The sequence below is a fragment of the Heteronotia binoei genome, chromosome 1 (genome assembly GCF_032191835.1).
Source record: "Heteronotia binoei isolate CCM8104 ecotype False Entrance Well chromosome 1, APGP_CSIRO_Hbin_v1, whole genome shotgun sequence".
Classification (NCBI taxonomy): Eukaryota; Metazoa; Chordata; class Lepidosauria; order Squamata; family Gekkonidae; genus Heteronotia; species Heteronotia binoei.
Window position 1 is genome coordinate 281,347,871 of NC_083223.1, and position 8,880 is coordinate 281,356,750.

The window sequence follows — 8,880 nt, forward strand, 5'->3', positions numbered from 1 at the left end:
TTTCCCATCACCTCTTGCCTGGTCCTTGTAACTGGAGATGCGGGGGAATGAAATGAAAATGAAATATATTTTTTTAAACTTAAAACATGCTTAACACGTTAGCACTCATTGGTTTTAAAGACGCTTTCTTTGCATTTCTCCCATGGGCAAAGGAAGCTCTGGCTCTTTCCTTCCTTCTCCAGGGGACTGTGGGGGAGCCTCAGCCAATAGGGCTCAGCAGCTCTGCTGTGCGATTGAGAGAGCCTGGCAAAGCAAGCTATTCCTCCCTAAGGGAGGAGCCTCAGTCAATGGAGAAAAGAGAGGTTTTGCTCTATAGCTTCTGTGCGATTGAGCAAGCCTGGCAAAGCAAGTTGAGATGCTGAAGGAAGCAATAAAGAGGGAGAAGACAGCAGATGACAGCCAGTTGCTCGGGGGCCTGATAGGAGCCCTCCGGGGGCCTGATTCGGCCCCACACTGCATGTTCGACACCCCTGCTCTAAGCCGCGGAGTCTTGTGAGCAAAAATTCTACTTCATGAGCTACTGGCATTAAAGTTGTGAGCCTCTGCAAAAATTAGTGTGCTCTGGGGCCATCCTTCCTGAGCTAATGTGTGAGCCGGAGGCTAAAAATCTGTGAGCTAGCTCACACTAACTCAGCTTAGAGGGAAGACTGGTTGCCGGGTCCTCCTGGGCTGTAGCAGGGGATGGGGGGAGGAGGTAGGGTTGAGAAAACCCCTGGAGGTTTGGGGATGGAGCCTGGTCTTTCCCATCCCCTCCTGCCTGGTCCTTTTAAACTGGAGATGTCAGGGATTGAACCTGGGACCTTCTGCATGTCAAGCAGAGGCTCTGCCCCTGAGCTATGGCCCCTCTCCATGGCTCTCCAGGGTCTCAGGCTGAGGTCTTTCCCATCACCTCCTGCCTGGTCCTTTTGACTGGAGATGCTGGGGATTGAACCTGGGACCTTCTGCATGCCAAGCAGAGGCTCTGCCACTGAGCTATGGCCCCTCTCCATGCCTCTACAGGGTCTCAGGCTGAGGTTTTTCCCATCACCTTCTGCCTGGTCCTTTTGACTGGAGATGCTGGGGATTGAACCTGGGACCTTCTGCATGCCAAGCAGAGGCTCTGTCACTGAGCTTTGGCCCCTCTCTATGGCTCTCCAGGGTCTCAGGCTGAGGTCTTTCTCGTCACCTCCTGCCTGGTCCTCTTAAACTGGAGATGCTGCTGGGGGATCGAACCTGGGGCCCTATGCATGCCAAGCAGAGGCTCTGCCACTGAAATGTCGCCCCTTCCCAGTTTGCGAAGCTGCCTTCCACTGAATTTATTTTGTGAATTTATTTTGCACCCTGTGAGGTGGGTGGGGCTGAGAGAGCTCTGACAGAAGCTGCCCTTTCAAGGACAACTCTGAGAGAGCTACGGCTGACCCAAGGCCAAGTGGAGAAGTGGAGATTGAAGGCCTCTCCTGGTCAGCGCTGAGGGACCAGCCAGAGGGCCTCGCTTCTGACCTTCCCTCTCTAGCCGCAGCCGGCAAAGTGGACGGACCGCTGACTCGATTCAGCAAAGGCAGCTTTGGCACCCGCGATCCCCCACTGTTTTGGAGAACAATGGGTAATTCACAAATACACTCTTGGGTGCAAGACGTACATGCAAGCGAATATCTGCCATATATTTGGAACATCCCTCTGAGAAGCCTTCCGTCTGGGAAGCAAAGCTGCCGTTTTTGTGAGCCCCCGGGGGCCGCCCAGGACAGACTGCGGCCTGGGCATGGATCTCTGGGCTCCTTTGCATATTAGGCCACACCTTCTCCGATGTAGCCAATCCTCCTGGAATTTGCAGGGTTCTTCGTACAGGAAGATGTGGCCTAATATGCAAAGGTCAGTCGGTAAAAATTTATTGTGTATAGTTATTGGCAGGGATGGAATTCTAGCAGGAACTGCTTTGCATATTAGGCCATGCACCCCTAGAATCATAGAGTCGGAAGGGACCTCCAGGGTCATCTAGTCCAACCCCCTGCACAATGCAGGAAACTCACAAACACCTCCCCCTAAATTCACAGGATCCTCATTGCTGTCAGATGACCATCTAGCCTCTGTTTAAAAACCTTCAAGGAAGGAGAGCCCACCACCTTCCAAGGAGGAAGTCTGTTCCACTGAGGAACTGCTCTTAACAGTCATAGAATCATAGAATTGGAAGAGACCTCCAGGGTCATCTAGTCCAACCCAGGAAACTCACAAAAACCTCCTCCTAAGTTCATAGGATCAGCGTTGCTGTCAGATGGCCATCTAGCCTTTATTTAAAAACCAGAGCCCACCACCTCCCAAGGAGGAAGCCTGTTCCACTGAGAAACCGCTCTTAACAGTCATAGAATCATAGAATTGGAAGGTCATCTAGTCCAACCCCCTGCACAAGGCAGGAAACTCACAAACGCCTCCCCCTAAGTTCACAGGATCCGCATTGCTGTCAGATGGCCATTTGTTGGAAAACCTCCAAGGAAGGAGAGCCCACCACCTCCCAAGGAAGCCTGTTCCACTGAGGAACGGCTCTTAACAGTCATAGAATCATAGAATTGGAAGAGACCTCCAGGGTCATCTAGTCCAACGCCCCGCACAAGGCGGGAAACTCACAAACACCTCCCCCTCAATTCACAGGACCCTCATTGCTGTCAGATGGCCATCTAGCCTCTGTTGAAAAACCTCCAAGGAAGGAGAGCCCACCACCTCCCGAGGAGGAAGCCTGTTCCACTGAAGAACCGCTCGAACGGTCAGGAAGTTCTTTCCTCATGTTACCTGATGCAGCCAGTCCTCCAAAGGCTTACAAGGGTCTTTTTTTGTAAGCTCTTGGAGGATTGGCTACATCAGGGGTGTGTGGCCTAATATACAAAAGAGCTCCTGCTAGAATTCCACCCCTGGCCATTGGCCATTGCAAAGGAGCCCCTGCATATAGGTAGGGGGAGGGGAGTGAGTTTCCAAGAAGGGCTAATTAGAGTCAAGACGCATAAGTAGCTGGGTGATTATAGCCGAGATTGGATTAAGGCCTGTTGGTAAGGTCTGTGAATAGCAGGCAGCTTGCATACAAATGCAGGAGTTTAACAAACAGATGGGAGAACGAACTTTGAGTCCAGCGGTGCCTCCAAGAGCAACAGAGTGAGAACTGAGAGACTTCGCCTGCGTAGATCAGATACACCGAAACAGATCTCCTCAAATCTGTCTTCCAAAAACTGTCATCCGGGGAAACTAGCCCTGCAAATGGAGGTACTCCTGGATAATGATTGGTCGTAGACACCATTAAAGGACACAAAGACTGCTGGGCAGGATCAGACCAAAGACTCCCCAATAGCCACTCAATCACTGACATAAGAACAGAAGAGAAACCCTGTTGGATCAGGCCAATGGCCCCTCCAGTCCAACACTCTGGCTCACATAAGAACATCAGAGGAGCCCTGTTGGATCAGACCAATGGCCCTTCCAGTCCAACACTCCGGGTCACATAAGAACATAAGAGAAGCCCTGTTGGATCAGGCCAATGGCCCCTCCAGTCCAACACTCTGTGTCACATAAGAGAAGCCATGTTGGATCAGGCCAATGGCCCCTCCAGTCCAACACTCTGTGTCACATAAGAACATAAGAGAAGCCCTGTTGGATCAGGCCAATGGCCCCTCCAGTCCAACACTCTGGGTCACATAAGAACATCAGAGGAGTCCTGTTGGATCAGACCAATGGCCCCTCCAGTCCAACACTCTGTGTCCCATAAGAACATAAGAGAAGCCATGTTGGATCAGGCCAATGGCCCCTCCAGTCCAACACTCTGTGTCACATAAGAACATAAGAGAAGCCCTGTTGGATCAGGCCAATGGCCCCTCCAGTCCAACACTCTGGGTCACATAAGAACATCAGAGGAGCCGTGTTGGATCAGACCAATGGCCCTTCCAGTCCAACACTCTGGGTCACATAAGAACATAAGAGAAGCCATGTTGGATCAGGCCAATGGCACTTCCAGTCCAACACTCTGGGTCACACAGTGGAAAAAAAAAACTAGGTGCCATCAGGAGGTCCACCAGCAGGGCCAGAACACTAGAAGGACACAAGAAGTGCTCCCACTGCACCCCCTCCCCACCAAACACCAAGAATACAGAGCATCACTGCCCCAGACAGAGAATTCCAACAATAACCTGTGCCTAATAGCCACTGTTGGACCTCTGCTCCATATGCTTATCCAACGCCATCTTGAAGCTGGCTATGCTTGTAGCCACCGCCACCTCCTGTCGCAGTGAATTCCACATGTTAATCACCCTTTGGGTGAAGAAGGACTTCCTTTTATCCGTTTTAACCTGTCTGCTCAGCAATTTCATCGAATGCCCACAAGTTCTTGTGTTGTGAGAAAGGGAAAAAAGTACCTCTTTCTCTACCTTCTCCATCCCATGCATAATCTTGTAAACCTCGATCATGTCACCCCGCAGTCGACGTTTCTCTAAGCTAAAGAGAGCCAAGCGTTTTAATTTTTCTTCATAGGGACACACTTGGTACGTTTGAGATCTGCCCTCCCTCAATCCTACAGGGTTGTTGTGTTGGTAAAATGGGGGGAGGAAGGTCCTTGAAGACAGGGTGGGATAAATTTAAGTCTCCCCCCAAGTCCCATCTCAAAAAGTTCCGAAGCAGAGAACAAACCTTCAATCAATTTATCTCTTCAGCCAACGACCGATACAAGTCAAAACCGAGGCGGTACAGGAAAGTCATTTAAAAAAATTAAATTGGTCTGCCTTTTGCCGACAGTAGAAACCTCTAAAATGTCAAATCCATACATAAAATTTCATGACGAATTCTGCGACCTCCTGAAAAAAAAAAAATTAGCGCAGCTGACAGTAACCTGTTGGCTAACGCCCATTAAAAGTGTCATTAAAAATATCAACATCAGAACATCCTGGGTAATTATTAAACAGAGGGGAAATTATATTTGACCGAACTTCTAGATAAAGTACAAATCTTTACAACTTCCCCTATTTGTTCCTAAATTTTTTACAGATGCAGCTGAAGGTAAGAACATAAGAGAAGCCATGTTGGATCAGGCCAGTGGCCCATCCAGTCCAACACTCTGTGTCACATAAGAGAAGCCCTGTTGGATCAGGCCAGTGGCCCATCCAGTCCAGCACTCTGTGTCTCATAAGAACATAAGAGAAGCCATGTTGGATCAGGCCAGTGGCCCCTCCATTCCAACACTCTGTGTCACATAAGAACATCAGAGAAGCCATGTTGGATCAGGCCAGTGGCCCATCCAGTCCAACACTCTCTGTCTCATAAGAATATAAGAGAAGCCTTGTTGGATCAGGCCAATGGCCCATCCAGTCCAACACTCTATGTCACATAAGAACATCAGAGAAGCCATGTTAGATCAGGCCAATGGCTCATCCAGTCCAACACTCTGCGTCACATAAGAACATAAGAGAAGCCATGTTGGATCAGGTCAATGGCCCCTCCAGTCCAACACTCTGTGTCACATAAGAACATAAGAGAAGCCATGTTGGATCAGGCCAATGGCCCATCCAGTCCAACACTCTGCGTCACATAAGAACATAAGAGAAGCCATGTTGGATCAGGCCAATGGCTCATCCAGTCCAACACTCTGCGTCACATAAGAACATAAGAGAAGCCATGTTGGATCAGGCCAATGGCCCATCCAGTCCAACACTCTGTGTCACACAGTGACTAAATTACGTCTTTTTTGTGTGTGGGGGGGTCAGTGTTTGATATAAAGTTCACACGTTGGATTTAAAGTAATTACCCACTTTTCAAAAAAAAAATTAGGTGCTACCAGTACTTGTTCTTTTGTCGGGATGCCAGCCTCCAGGTGGCGCCTGGAGATCTCCTGCTTTTACAGCTGATCTGCAGCCGGCAGAGGTCAGCTCAGCTGGAGAAAATGGCTACCTGGAAGGGTGGAGTCTAGAGCATCGCACCCCGCTGAGGCCCCTCCCTTCCTCAAACCTCGCCCTCTCCCAGATCCATCCCCAAAGTCTCTGGGTATTTTCCAACACAAACTTGGCAACCCTACCCACAAAATGTGATACATCAAAAGATTTTTTTTTCTTATTCAACTACACTGATGCATGAATTTCAGAGGTCCCCCTCTTTTTTTGATAGCATCCCTCGAAAAAAAACAAAATCTGGCTTCTGAGTAGCCCCTATGCTTGTAGCTGCTAATGATTCCTGTTTCAGATGGCCTGCTGCTGAAGGCGGAGGCTCCATTCCGGCGGATAAGTCGCTGACATCTCTCCTCTCCTCCGAAATCTCCTTTTGAAGCTACCTACGCGGAAAAGCAAGACCATCTCTCCCGGCGCTGTGTTCTGTTTTCACTCCCTGGCTGAAAATGTCCCTAGAAACACTTGCACTGAAAACGTATCTTCCAAGAGGTATACCAGCTTCGCCCGTCAGAAAAATGATTACCCCGGGTGCTTTGGGAAGCCTTCAGGAGAAAGTTCCCTGCCCCGATGAACTTCCAATTTAAACGTTAGCCAAGGGAGAGATTGGAGGCTCCGGGCCTCATTCATCAACCTCGTCCTTAGAAAAACAAAGCCGGTTTTATTAATTCCACAGTTTTCCAAACTCATAACCACCAGCCGTTCATCTTTGCTATTTCGGACGCCTGCGTCTATATAAAGCAAACCCCGACCGCGGCAGAAAATTATCACATTCACGGCCGACGCAGCCACCTTAGATCGATCTCCGTCCAGTAAGCACAACAGTAAGCACAATCGGGATTGCACAGGTTTCGTTTGAAGGGGGTGGGTGGGTGTGATTCGCACCAAGCGCCAACACGGCAGCGGCTTCTGGAGTTTTTAACCCCGGAGGATAAAAGCAGGAGGCCGCCGGTTCAAAATCTCCTTTCAGCAAACTCACCGGGTGGCCGTTGACAGGCTGCTGATCCCGGGAAGATCTGGCTTCATGGGGGAGCTGCGTTCGGTTCCCGGCAACTCAGGTAGCTGACAGGAGAGAAAAGCTCTCAGTCGAGACGCTGGAGGGCTGCCGCCGGTTAGAGTCAGCAATAGCAAAGTTGATGGGCCAGAAGCCCAGTTTGGTGAAGGCAGCTTCTCCTTGGTCGCCCCCCCCCACCCCCAATCAAAAGGCCAGCAAGCCACCCGCACCCAAAAACACATCAGAAGAGGAGAAAGGGTGGCGTGGGCTTCTCCAGGGGTTCGTGAGGGCTGCTGAGGGTGTGGCAAAGCCCCTGGTGGCTGGCTGGCTGCCCGCTCTCCTAATCCAGGGATTGTTATGCAGCTGCACCTCCTATTCAGCGGACAAGGTAGGTAGATGGGGAGGAGGGGAGCATCAGAAAGGTTCAGAAGCTGCGCTCCTGTTGAATTCAAGGCCTGCCTTTTCAACCTTTCTTCACCGGGAAGGCGTTCCGTCCCCTATTCATCATTTCCGTTGCCCTTCTCAATTTGTTAATTTTGCTATTCCGTCATTGTACCGTTTTACATTCGAAACCACTGCCTACCAGATCATTTCACTTCACTGTCATTGGGTCTTAAATCTGTACCATGTTGCATTCTGGGCCACTGCCTACCAGCTCTGTACGGCTCTGCTCAGCTATGTATGGCTTTGTTCCCTGTGCTGGATTCCTCATCTGATGAAGTGTGCTTAAGAGCACACGAAAGCTTACGTTCTAAATAAAAATGGGTTGGTCTTCAAGGTGCAGCTTTGGTGAGGGACGGTGGCTCAGTGGTAGAGCATCTGCTTGGTAAGCAGAAGGTCCCAGGTTCAATTCCCAACTAGAAAGGGTCCATGCAAGTAGGCGTGGAAAATCTCAGCTTGAGACCCTGGAGACCCACTGCCAGTTAGGGGAGGAACGGTGGCTCAGTGGTAGAGCATCTGCTTGGTAAGCAGAAGGTCCCAGGTTCAATCCCCGGCATCTCCAACTAGAAACGGTCCATGCAAGTTGGTGTGGAAAACCTCAGTTTGAGACCCTAGAGAGCCACTGCCAGTTAGGGGAGGGACGGTGGCTCAGTGGTAGAGCATCTGCTTGCTAAGCAGAAGGTCCCAGGTTCAATCCCCGCATCTCCAACTAGAAACGGTCCATGCAAGTTGGTGTGGAAAACCTCAGTTTGAGACCCTGGAGAGCCACTGCCAGTTAGGGGAGGGACGGTGGCTCAGTGGCAGAGCATCTGCTTGGGAAGCAGAAGGTCCCAGGTTCAATCCCCGGCATCTCCAACTAAAAAGGGTCCAGGCAAATAGGCATGAAAAACCTCAGCTTGAGACCTTGGAGAGCCACTGTCAGTTAGGGGAGGAACGGTGGCTCAGTGGTAGAGCATCTGCTTGCTAAGCAGAAGGTCCCAGGTTCAATCCCCGGCATCTCCAACTCAAAAGGGTCCAGGCAAGTAGGCATGGAAAACCTCAGCTTGAGACCCTGGAGAGCCACTGCCAGTTAGGGAAGGGATGGTGGCTCAGTGGTAGAGCATCTGCTTGGGAAGCAGAAGGTCCCAGGTTCAGTCCCCGGCCTCTCCAAATAAGAAGGGTCCAAGTAAGTAATCGTGAAAAACCTCAGCTTGAGACCCTGGAGAGCCGCTGCCAGTCTGAGTAGACAAGACTGACTTTGATGGACCCAGGAAGGTCTGATTCAGTATAAGGCAGCTTCAGATGTTCATATATGTCCAGCTTTGTTCAACTGCTTCAGACCAACACGGCTGCCCGCGTGGATCTATCTTGAATCTGTTCACCAACAGATCCCCTCATGACCTGGGTAAACAGCCGCCGAAAACCTTCTCCCAGTCTCTGTGTTTGTTTCCCACCTGTTATCCCGCTTACAGCTCGACCACTTCCAAACTGACCCTCTCAAACAGCCAGTTTGGTGTAGTGGTTAAGCGCACGGACTCTTATCCGGGAGAACCGGGTTTGGCTCCGCACTCCTCCACTTGCAGC

At 50.5% G+C, this 8,880-nt stretch overlaps 1 non-coding gene across 1 annotated transcript; it reads left to right on the forward strand.

Annotated features, from left to right (window-relative positions):
• The first annotated feature begins 8,252 nt into the window (after positions 1-8,252).
• Positions 8,253-8,319, forward strand: TRNAS-GCU (transfer RNA serine (anticodon GCU)). The gene has a single exon. It is a non-coding gene; the product is annotated as a tRNA-Ser (tRNA).
• The last annotated feature ends 561 nt before the right edge of the window (positions 8,320-8,880 follow it).